The 12,769-nt window shown below is 37.6% G+C and overlaps 1 long non-coding RNA gene across 1 annotated transcript; it reads right to left on the bottom strand.

Moving 5' to 3' along the window:
• Positions 1 to 1,794: 1,794 nt before the first annotated feature.
• On the bottom strand, positions 1,795 to 10,270 carry LOC307164094. The gene is made up of 3 exons (XR_013822213.1): positions 10,178 to 10,270; positions 9,405 to 9,490; positions 1,795 to 2,253 (listed from the first exon to the last, which is right to left on the bottom strand). It is a non-coding gene; the product is annotated as an uncharacterized lncRNA (long non-coding RNA).
• Between the last annotated feature and the right edge of the window lie 2,499 nt (positions 10,271 to 12,769).

Here is a 12,769-nt window from a genome sequence, read left to right as displayed (position 1 = left end):
CAGCTGTAAAAACAAGAATGTTAGACAAGAGAAAAAAATGGGATCAAGGACAAAATGAATACAGCAGGACTAATAAAATATTTACTATATTATTCAAATATGTATTTGTAAATATACCTTTCCTTAATATTTTGGTATACCCCTGCCTTTTTCTGTTCACTTGTTTACAAAAAGATTACATAAGAATGATAACATTACTAAACTGATAAGATGTAGGCCTAATTTTTATCATTAATGGTTAGTCATTATTATCAGTTAATTTGACCACTGTTCTAAAGCATTGCTAGAGAAAACAACTGTTAATGCATCTGAGGCTTAACATTTATGATAACCTTTGATAAAGTAAAGGTTGTGTATAAAAAACATTTTCAGTTGAGTCAGTATAAAGCAACATCCAAAGCATGCAACATGCAACTCCAAGTTCTTATGTCGTCTTAAGCTATCAGCCTATAATTTAAAGGCTATTTTAATAATATGCAGACAACTTTGGGAGACAGAATAAAGACACAAGAAAGAATATATTTGTAAATATTTAATTAAACAGCAATCACACACCTTTAAAAATCCTAATCTCAGTCACTCATGAGAAACCAACAGTTTCATAATGTCAGCAACAACTAATCTGGGAAAATTTGGAGAAATATGCCTTTAATGTAGGTCTTGCAACGCTTCCTACAGGATTAGTTCAGTTCAGGTAAACTCAGAGTAGGCTACTGAAACACATGCTACAAAACGATGAATTATTTATAAAATATATACGACTAGTTTAAGATTAACTTCGTTCAAATTTATTACCTGTTTGAAATAAATAATCCATAAAACAAAACGAGCAGGCGCTCACGCTAATAATTTCCGTTCCACTCGCTTGCATTTGTCGCCCCGCCTACGCTATGGTCTCGTAAATATTCATGGTAGCTCCACCCATTGGAACCAAATATTTCAGGAACCGAATATATTGTAACACCGGCTTCTTAGGCGGTGGGCCAAGTCCGTCTATCTCGTTTAGTTTTTGATTTGACAGTTACTCAGCAGCTGTGTGGCTCATTTTTGTCTGTATGAATAATTCACAAAAAGATTAATGATTGTTTCCAACGCCAATTGTTGCACATTAAAGTATAAAAATAGATTTCATTTCGCTAGCTGATCACAAACGTTGGCCGGAGTGAGATCCAATCAACGCTTGTGTTGTTACCTTGTTGAATAGATTTGGCCAATCACGTTATTCGTTGAACCGGCGTCGCGTCAGTTTTGAGTCTAGTACAGTCTACACTGTAAAAAAATCTTTTGTTGACTTAACTCATTATTTTTTGTTATCTTTTTGCATGGATTTTTTTTAGTTTTACTAACTTATTTATAAAAGTGTACCTGACAAATTTAGAAAGGTTTACCTGACAAGTTATAAAGTACAATGAGCTGATTTAATTTAGTTAAGTAAACTTCGAATTTAAGTTCAGCCAACTAAAGTTAAGTTTTCTAAACTACACCCAATAAGTTCAGCAAACTAAAGTTAAGTTTTCTAAACTACATCCAATAAGTTCAGCCAACTAAAGTGGTGTTTTGAAACCTGCAGCAGTACCAAATAATTAATTACTACTAGAACATTAATTTGTAAAATACATTTGATTTAAAAAAATATATGTAAAATTAACGATCACTGATACAATTTACAACAAGTTAATTAGTTAAGTCACCTTTATTTATATATCACTTTTTACAATACGGATAGTATCAAAGCAGCTTCACAGTGATAACATGAAAATAAAACAAAGTTTGTTTCTAGAAGAAAATTGTGTCATCTTTCACCTTAAGTAAGGCAGATCAATAATATTGTTGAATATTAAATGTCCCCAACTAAGCAAGCCAAAAGCCAAGGCAACAGTGGCAAGGAACCAAAACTCCATCAGGTGACAGAATGGAAAAAAAAACCTTGGGAGAACCCAGGCTCAGTCGGGGGCCAGTTCTCCTCTGGGCAAAGAACGAACAGTGTATGATTATGATTCAGGCAGCATTACAGGTCAGAGGTCAGACTGGATCAGAACATTCAGAATATTATCCAGTTTCATCTGACTGGAAGTCGGAGTCACGCTGGTATGTAGACAAGTTTGTTTAGGATCAGTGCCGATGGCTGTCGTGTCGATGAGGCCTTCACAGGGCTGATGAGGCTGGCACTTCAGGGATGTGTCGTGGATGAGCCCAGGCGCAGGTCCACCATCTGATCTGGATACGGCCCGGATCCGGCTGACTTCAGTAAACCTTGGAATAAACAGAAAGACTTACATTAGCATAGATGCCATTCTTCTTATGATGTAACGAGTACATCAGGTGTTATATACAATACAATTTTTTTTGCAATGAAATTGCAGAAAACCACCTCATGAAAAGGTGTTTTACACCTGTCTCAAAGCATGTCTTGTGGATTAATCTGTTAAATAACATTAAACAAGATCAACCCACAGCATTCAATATAGAAACATCCTTTGTTCCAAAAGAAACCGTTTAGACATTGTTAAACACATTGGGCCCTATCTTGCACCCAGCGCAATTGACTTTGTACACCGACGCATGTATCATTCCTATTTTGCACCCGACGCACAGCGGACTTTTCCCTCCACAGACGCACGTCGGTTAACTAAGAAATACACTTGCGCTCCCGGGGGCGGTTTAGCGCAAAGAGGAGGCGTGTTCCGGCGCAAACGTTCCCTCATGCTATTTTGCAAATTTAGAAAATTCTAAAGAACATGCAACATGCGTTGCGCATGTTATTCATATGCAATTTTAAGGGCGCATTCTTGGCCATAATTAATGTAGCGTGTGCACAACACGCATAAACTTTGATTCTCTCATCTACACAGAGGAAGCAGTTTTCATTTTTGCAAATCATACATTATTAAGATAGATAGATAGATAATCATAAAAGCATACATCTAGCTTACACATTAACCCAAATTCATACGCCTGTTTAACTGAAGCTAAATTGGGTGGGTTTCTCCATCTCCAACGTCACTTCTCTGTCTTCTATGGCCCTGATGAGAACGTTGGTCTCCTCGGCTGTGATCCGTTCCTGGTATGCGTCTGGCAAATCCGCCATTATAATAGGAATCCGCTATAGAACAAGCGCGTTTGCTCTTAAAGCGAATGTGAGATGTCGCTCTGATGGGTTTATTTCACATTACACCCAAACCACACCTATGAATAATGAAGCTACTTCAGACCAACCCCTTTTAGATTTACGTCGGGTGCAAGAGTCATTTATCCCGCCGGTATAATAGCAACAACGCCCAAGACCTGCCCACAAAGTTACTTGCGTTTTGCGCTTGATACTTGCGTTTTAGATCGTAAAATAGGGCCCATTAAGTACCTATGAATTGGCTTAAATGCCATTTTAATATCAACTAAGTTACCAATTATTTATGCTCTCAAGCTTCAACAAATTCATCAATTAAACTAAACACTCTAAAATGCCACTCCCACAACAGACCAACAAATGAAACTTCTTGTTCACAACATTCCTTTAAAAAAGAAACTCTGAAAAGCATTAAAGGTGTTGTTCCAACCCCGTAAGACTTTCATCCATCTTCGTAACAAAAAATTAAGATATTTTTAATGAAATCTGAGAGCTGGATCACTCCTTCATAGACTGCTGGGTAATCGATATCTGCCAGCCCAGAAAAGTTTGTTAAAACATTGTTACAATAGTCCAAGTGACTACAGTGGCTCAACCTTAAGTTTATCAAGTGACGAGAATACTTTTTGTGCAACAAAAAAAAGAGAATTTTTTCAACTATTCATTTTCTTCTGTGTGGGCCTCTGAATGAGTTCACGAGAGCGCCACAACGCATGTGCGAGAACTGAGAAGATGACGCCCGCGATCATTTGATGGGAAAGTGTGAAAGGTAAGCCATTCAATTTTGCGGCATTGGTAAGGCACTTTTACGTTTTCTTCTTGGTTTCTCACGATTCAGACATCCAGTAAATGCACACTTTAGAACCATTTTAAACACTACATTGAGACCCATCTGCGTCATCTTCTCAGTTCTTGCGCATGCATCGTGGCACTCTCGTGAACTCACGTCAGAGGCCCACATGGAAGAAAATGAATAGTTGAAAAAAGTCGGGGTTTTTTGTTTGTTTTTTTTTGCACAAAAGTATTCTCGTCACTTGATAAACTTAAGGTTGAGCCACTGTAGTCACTTGGACTATTTTAACAATGTTTGTACTAACTTTTCTGGACCGGCAGAATGAAATTGCCTAGAAGCCTATGGAAGAGTGAGACAGCTTACAGATTTAATCAAAAATATCTTAATTTGTGTTCCAAAGATGAACGAAAGTCTTACCCCGGATTTTCACCAACTGCGGAACGGCTCCATGCTCTGTCATCCTTCAACACCCACCAGCAGGGTATCTGCACATTTTTGATCAACAAATTTAATGACTTTTAAGACCTTTTTAAGACCTTCAAGAATAAAAATTAAGACCATTACCATGGAAAATATATATATATAAAAATGACACTCTAGGGTGTTAAGGTTAACAAAGCACATTTGTATTTGAGCAACAGTGCAAATAGTCTTAATAGCCTTTGGTGGTCCAATTCATGCTTTCGTCAAACATGACAACGAAGCTGCCTTGATTCACACTTGACAGAAGTCCCCTTTTTATGTACTGAACAAGTCCAAATCGAGTAAGAGAAGAGGTTTTGTCCCTGCCACAACTAAATGTTTTTGCACATTCCTCAGGGAACATTGCCCTGAAGTGCTCATGTCTTCGTTGGATGTATAGGAGTGATGTCGGTTAACCGTGTGCAAAACCCACAGCATTTCAGCCTTCAGTGTATTAGTTGGGGAGAATGTAAAATGGTGCCCCAAAGACACCAACGCGGCTGTAATGTTAGCCTCAGGGCCGTAGCCTAGCCATCATTTCAAAAGTGAGGGGGACAGAATAACTACCAAATCTTTTTTCAGGCTTGTTGACAGGTTTTTCCTTAAAGGGGTGATGAACTGAGAAATCAAAGTTTCCTTGAGCTTTTGACATATAAGAGATCATCATACTATAATAATATCCTGTAAGTTTCAGAACTGAAAACTACCTTGTTAGTCCAATAAAAGCTTTTATAGACATCAGGCTCAGCAAACGACTAGTTTTTCAAAGTGGGGAACAATGACGTCAAAGAGGATAAAACACCGCCTCCACAAAAGAAGATCAACGCCTACTTCAACACGGCCTGTTTAGCCCCGCCCACCGATTCGCCCAAACATGCTAAATAACATAGGACGACATGATAATTGCTACCGGATCGAGCTACTTACAAGCAATAAACATGCTGTTGACTAAATATTGTGTAGCGCCTGTTTGTGGAAGAAGACAGTCATAAGCTTCCTTCGGATTCCAGCATGGTTAAACTTTATTAAATCAATCACAATTCCCCGACACGGATCTGCCAGCAACATGTAAGTAACCATGTGTATTCTAATGCCTGATCTGCGATCAGTGATTTCTGTGTAATTATTCAAGTTCAGATATTTCTCTTAAAATCGTTCAATACTGTTTATGCATCAGTGACTAAACGATCAACTTCACATAATTTCTCGTAGTATTATGAAAATAATCTTTTTTTAAACTGTTATTAAATTATATAGCCTACAGAAAGCGATCAAAGAACGATCCCTTTCGCCCAAGCTGTCAATCAAACAGCACAGCGGGAGCCGCGAGAGCTTATCTGGACACTCACCAAACTCGTGATGAAATAATGACACTGTTACACTACACAACGAAGCTCTTACTGTGTATTCACATCGTGTTTGCATTGTGATTTGGTGTAAGCATTTGTGAGAGTGCAAAAATTGCGTTGCAATGATAAGATCTTTATTCACGCGATCAACAGACTGTCTGTCATCTGCATCATGCTGCAACCTTTCATGTGATGGAATAGATTTAAATATAATGCTTTAAACGATACTTTTCACGATTTGTTAATCTCGATAGCTGTAATAGTAAAAACTTAGTAAAAGTTTTCGAGAGAGTTCCTGTAATACTAGCTATTTCATTGCAAGCATGTCAGCCAATCACAGCAGTGGGCGTTTGCACTGCAGTCTCACAGCAGACACGCCCCTTAAAACGGAGCGTTCAAATCTGAGGCAGAAATCAGGCTTGGAAAAATGGCTTTTATTTATAAATTATGACAATTTTTTATGTAAAAATCATACTAACATTATAAGGGCACCCCAGGCAACATTATAAAATAATAAAACAATCCAGTTCATGACCCCTTTAAAGGTGCTGTATGTAGTTTTTAGCGGCCTCTAGCGGTGATGTTTCAGATTGCAACCAATAAGTTTACAAGCGCGTGCTCGAATTTATGAGCGAGCACTGTGGGTACCGGCCAGACTGAGACGCAACCGGACGTAACACACAAAGCATCCCACAACATGCTGGAAACTCAGGTAAACTCCCACTGCAACGTTAAAATAATAGGCTACTTTTATCAGCTTGACGTTGAACTAATGCTCCATGCTCGTACCATGATAAGTATGGAACCCTATCAACCGTGCCGAATTTTGCCACTGCAAGCACCACTTCACATTTTCTTCAGGAAATGTACATTCTAGGTTTGTAGATAAGGTTTCTCCATTATTCAAATGCCCTGCCGATGTTGATCCGTGTTTTTTACCCGAAGTTCGTCCGATTCACGTCTGGCCTTACGAGCTTCAGCAGAAAAAACGTTTTTTGTTGTTTTTTATCAATATGTGGAGTTTGTGTTGGAGTCTGTGTTTTGCTGGGCGCAGGTCGTTTCTTAGTGTTATCAGACATGTCATAAGTTGCATAAGTCATAAGTCCATGTCATAAGTTGCAGTGTCGTCGCTGTTGAGTGCAAAGTCAGTAGGCTAGACGAGGCGAGAGGTTCTGGAGCGCGCATGCAGGTGACGTCACTGGCGGTAAATCCGACCCGGGACCTTCACATAAAAATAAGAATACTTGCTTTCAGAGGTAATAGCAAAACCCGCAAAGTGGATAATTTTAATGTGAGATTACAACCCCTTCACACACAGGCAATAAAAAAATTATTCGTTTTGGTTGAAAAGCTACATACAGCACCTTTAATTGGCTTAAAATGCTATTTATTTTTAAAGCAATACAACAGAAAGAAAGAAATGCAGATGTTCAGTATACCGTATACTTTATAGGCTATAAAAAAAGTATACTTATACTTTATATACTTATGGTAAAATCCTGATCATGTATTTTACTAGTTAATAAAGTAAGCTAATAAAAAGAAAATTTTGTACATTTTAAAGATAAATTCATTAATCTGGTGCACTTAGTCACTCGAATCCACTGTTAAAAATAAATAATCCACCGGCCAACCGCCCAAACCTAACGTTATATTCTCCGATTTAGATATCTGCATCTGATCATTGCATTACAATTATTCAAATGATCAGTGTTAAGCATGATAATATGGTAAAATCACACTGAATTAAGCTGATTTAAAAAATAACATTTACTTAAAATAAAAGTTGTTATTTTGGCAAAATTACATTTCCTTAATAGCCTAGCAGAGTCTTACTAAAACTTTCCAATTGCAAACCTTTTAAAACTACTTCAAACTTTCTAGTTAGGCTTTTTCAAGAGAACTTAGTTTGTAGACAACATTTAGACAAACGTAGACAAATTTTATCTAATTGTAAAGTGTGAACAAATTATGGTAAACATAATCTAACCTAACATTACTGCCTGATTCAAGCAGATAGAGGCTGTTAATGCATGAAAATACAAATTCAGCATTAACAATCACCATGTTTATTCTAATTTGAAGGGCTTCGATAATATATCTGTGAAACTAAAAGATATTACGAATAAAAACAGTTAGTGAATATTTTAAATTTACAACAAAACTTGTTAATTATTCAACAAGAGAAATAGGCTGAGTTATCCGCATTGTGCAACACAATTCGAATACCACATGAATTATAGATGACAACTTACTTGTAGTGCTTGACTTTTTCGTGAATAAGGAGTGAAGAGTTTTTTTGCCGTTTTGAACTCATTGCGACCTCTATGAAAATTATTCGGCGCGGCCGCGCAGTTGCGTGCATTTGGGCGTGATGCACGAGTGACTGATTACCATGGAAACGTGAAAGTCACGTATGTAGATAGACTATCCTTGACTTTTTGGATTAAAAATCTCGATGTAGGCAAACAGCTGAATGGGGACAGTTGTTGCCTGACTGTCGCGCTTGTGCTTCCCCCCTTTCATATGCGCGTCAAGGGCTTTGCAGCCCACCGCACTTCGTATACCGTCGTTTTTTTGTAACCAGCCGCTATATTTCTCATCATCGAGCCAGTTATCATTAAATTTGCACTTCCCTATCTTAGCTCGCGTCTGCCACTACACTTCTTCGTCTGTTCGTCTGACAGGCCTACGGAAAACACGTACTGCCCCCTAAATGGTGTGAGATGCCTGTGCAAATAGGCACACGCTACTTTTTACTGTCTTTAGACAGGGACGTGCGCGGCTGGTGAAATGGAAAATACCGGTAGTTTCTCCCGACAAAAGGAGAAACTCCGCCAGATGAAATTTAATGCCGCCCAGATGAAATTTAATGCCACTCTTCAAAAAATAGTGAAATTTAATACATTTTAAGACCTTAAAAAACGTATATTTTATTTAAGACGTTTTAAGACTTTTTAAGGACCCGCGGGGACCCTGACCAGGTCCGGATTTGTTGCGGAATGGCTGCGGCCATAACTGACAGCTGAGGTCACAAGGACCCACGAGATCTCGCGAATTCACGTATATGATCGCGCGATATAAGTGCTGAATTGCTGCGGAGCTCTCCGGCATCCGGCAAAAATAGAAGCTCTGCGTATCTGCTCCAGAGGGCTGCGGATCGCCGGAGTTGGAACGCAGCCGTTCCGCATTCAGTGAAAATACACACATTGACTTAAATGGAAACCTATTGACTCCGCCGCCGTTCCGGAACAGATCCGCAGCCATTCCGCAGTTGGTGGAAATTAGGGGTTACGGGGTTGGAACAACATGAGGATGAGTAATTACAGAATTATTTTACAAGAAATGATTAATGCATGACAGAATTTTCATTTTTGGGTGAACTAACCCTTTAATATTTTTGCTTTCAAATGCCTAAAACTTCAGACTACAGGTTTATAAACGATTCACAACACATGATGAATTTAGGAAAATGGTTGAAATGTGTTCTCAAATTACAAGCGACTCAAACACGCATCACTGAAACATGCCGTGTGTGTCAATCACAACAATTTCCCATATTAATAAAAACAGTCACATTTAAAAGTACAGATATAATAAGTTACTTATTTTACCCACATCAATTCAAATTGACAGTTAATTTTAAGAATTCCCAAAGATTGCAGTGAAAACTCACCTGTATCTGGTGCTCTGCAACTGCTATGTAGTGACTGAGGTAAAAAATCCGGTTGGTGAACAAGCTTTTAGTCAACTTGATGGAACCTGTGAGTCAACACGAGGAAATACAATGAGATAATCTTCTATGTGCAAAACACTCTGATTCGAAATACACTCAATAATCTTAAATTCGTGACAACATCGTGACTAATTCACCCTATTATCAAGATTTCTTAAAACATGAACATAAGCGCGACGACATGGCGCAAGATCCAAACTCCGAATAGTAATGAAAACACTCAAACCACAGACACTTAATTGTACATCACCCATATCGATTCAATTTGACATTTACTTTTGTAATTCAAAGATTGTGGTCAAAACTTACCTATATCTGCTCTGCAACTGAGTTGAATTGAAGTGACTGAGGTAAAAAATTCCGGTTGATGAACAAGCTTTTAGTCAAAGTACTTGACTGAACCTGTGAGTGAGTCAACACGAGAAAGTACAATGAGCGAATCTTCTATGTGCAGAAATACAATCAATAATCTTAAATTCGTGACAACATCGTGAGTAATTCACCCTATTATAAAGATTTCTTACAACATTAACAAAAGCGCATCGAAATGGCGCGAGGCCGGCAAAATCCAAACACTGAATAGTAACTTTAGCCTAATAATGAAAACCGTGACATTTCAAACAACAGATGTATTACTTGCTATTTATATCACCCATATCGATTCAATTTGACAGTTACTTTTTTTTTATTAAAATAGTTTGGTGAAAACTTACCTATATCTGGCGCTCTGCAACTGAGATGAAACTGAGGTAAAAAAAAAAAAAATCCGGTTTGGTCCGGTTGGTGAACGAGCAGCTTTTATCTTGACTGAAGCTTGAACACAAGGAAGTAAAAAAATCAGCGAATCTTCTATGTGCAAAAACACTCTGACTCGAAATGGATAATATAATTCTAAAACGAACTAAAACCTTGCATCCACTTTCACTTACTCTGTATCACTCCTTCTGAAGACACGTGAGGTCCAACAGGCCCAGGGAAAATCATCCGGTTTCCGCGGGCTTCTCGAAAATTCTCAGAAAGAAAAAAATGATTCACCGAATCATCTTGAGAGGTTCATTTTCATGAATCGCTCAAATCCGCCCATGATGGATTGAATCTGACCATGAATAAAAACTGAAACAGCTAGACAAATTTTTAGTGTAATTTAATTAATTTGTGCTCATAATTTTAAATAACAGTTATGTTTTTTAATGTAGGCTAACGTTAAAATAAAATTGAAGTTTAGGTTTTAATGCAGTCTACCAGACAGCAATATATATAGATAAATTAAGTTTAGTTTACAAAGTAAATTTACTTCTATTAGGCTAAAGTAATTTATACTTCATTAGAGTAGGCTATAATTGAAGTAAACCCAGCAGAAAATTTAGTGCAGTTGTTTCAACTTACATTTATAAGTTAAAATAACAATTATACTTGTTAATTCAACAGAAAATCTTGTGCAGTTGTTTAAACATACATTTTTGAGTTAAAATAACAATTTAAGTTGTTCATTCAACTTTCAGTCTAGTTGAGGACAAGAAAACTTAAAATTTCTTGTTGTCTGGACAATCTAGTTATCTCTACTCACAAAAATAAGTTGAAATAACTAAATTGCAAAAATATTTTTTACAGTGTACAACCCAACGTGAAGAGACCGGTGTGTCTCGGCAAGACAACGTCAAGGTAAGATTTGTTTTACAATGATTATACACCCCTATATCTTAATGCTTTTCATATAAGTTGTATTTAAGACTGCAAGGCAAGCTATAGTTCGCCGTGAATATATGCGTTGTCGTCAGTGATGCGCGGGTCAATGTATAAACAAACCGCACCCGACCGACGTTTTCAACTAACCCGCCCGCAACTCGGACCGCAAAAAACGAAAAAGAAAATATTGTAGGCTACCCGACTCGCTTCCTGACCCGCATTTTTTTTAAAGTAGCTATAATGCTCATCGTAGCTCTTAATATAACTTAATATTCTAATTTTGTCAAGAATTATAAAAAATCGTCAAGCTCATAATTTGTACTAAAATAGTCTAAAAGTTTAGTTTTAAAAACAATTTTAAAAAGCTGGCTATGTCTATTTTGATGTTTCTGCGCAAGTTCAGCAGACAGTGAGGTTCGGGTTTGTTCCGATCAGAGCTCGTGAGCGGAGAGCGCATTTCTGAATATTCCGCTCCGCTCACGGTCGCTCGCCCAACCCAGATGGCCCGCTGTTTCGAAAATATGTGGAATAAGGGCTGCCTCCGACTATTTTTTTTTCTTGTCGACTAGTTGTTCATTTAAGCCATTCGTGGACAAATCGCCCCTTTATATTAAATTAATTACTTAAAGGCTAGCCTACAGGAATAAGCGTAATGACCGCACGCTTAAAGCTTGCCACAAAGAACCGGTTGAAGTAATGATTATGGATGTGTCTAAATTAGCAAGGAGACATTTAATTGTTTAGTAATAAACTGGTGTTTTCTGTGTCGCTGCAAAGATGAAGTTGACAATGCGGAGATTGTGGACTCGCCATGAACGCCAGAGAGAAATGTACATTTCATATGGATTAGCCTACATAATCAGAGAGTATAGCCTATTTATTTTGGTTTGAATATTTTCGTTTAAAAGTAGACATTTCAAGATTTCTGTAATATATAGCCTATATTTATCAAATCTGTGAGGCACAACTAGTTGAGTTTCGGCGCCCTCCAGTTCACATGCAGTGATCGCGTACCGGCGCCTTATTTTGTCTGCTATATATTTGCTTCTTATTTAATAAATACGGGCAATTGATTGATAAAACATTGATCAAAATTAAGATACAATTTATACAAAACGAAAATCTTTTAAAAAGAGTTTTCTATAAAACAAAACTTAATGACGTCGTCAAAATCATGTTTTACCAAAAACAGCGCCGTTGCTAGGAGGGCGTCAGCGCCTCTGCCTCTCAGCGCCTCTGCCTCACGAGTGGATGATAGCCCTGAAGACGCCTAGCAATGATATACCTTTAGTTAAGTTATCGCAGCGCGCTAAGAGACAATGTTATCGGAAAATGCAGCCCAGGTATATTCATAATGGAGATTCCAAAGCTCTCTTCTTTGGTCAGAACCATGGAGAGCGATCGCGGATTTACTTTTACAATGCAACACAATATTTAAAGAGCATCAAGCTATTAAAATCTATATTATGTATACGCACAGATAATATAAGTAGGCTATATTAGTCAATATTTTTTTATTAGGTTAAGCAGTGATTGGATAACGTTTTTTTATTTTATTTTTATTTAACGTTTTTAATTTAAGGCCCACCCACAATTGGTCTGGCTTATCCAAAACTGGA

This window comes from Squalius cephalus, assembly GCF_949319135.1.
Source record: "Squalius cephalus genome assembly, chromosome: 9".
Taxonomy (NCBI): Eukaryota; Metazoa; Chordata; class Actinopteri; order Cypriniformes; family Leuciscidae; genus Squalius; species Squalius cephalus.
Note: the sequence above shows the minus strand (reverse complement) of the source record. Positions and strands in the feature narration are given on the sequence as shown.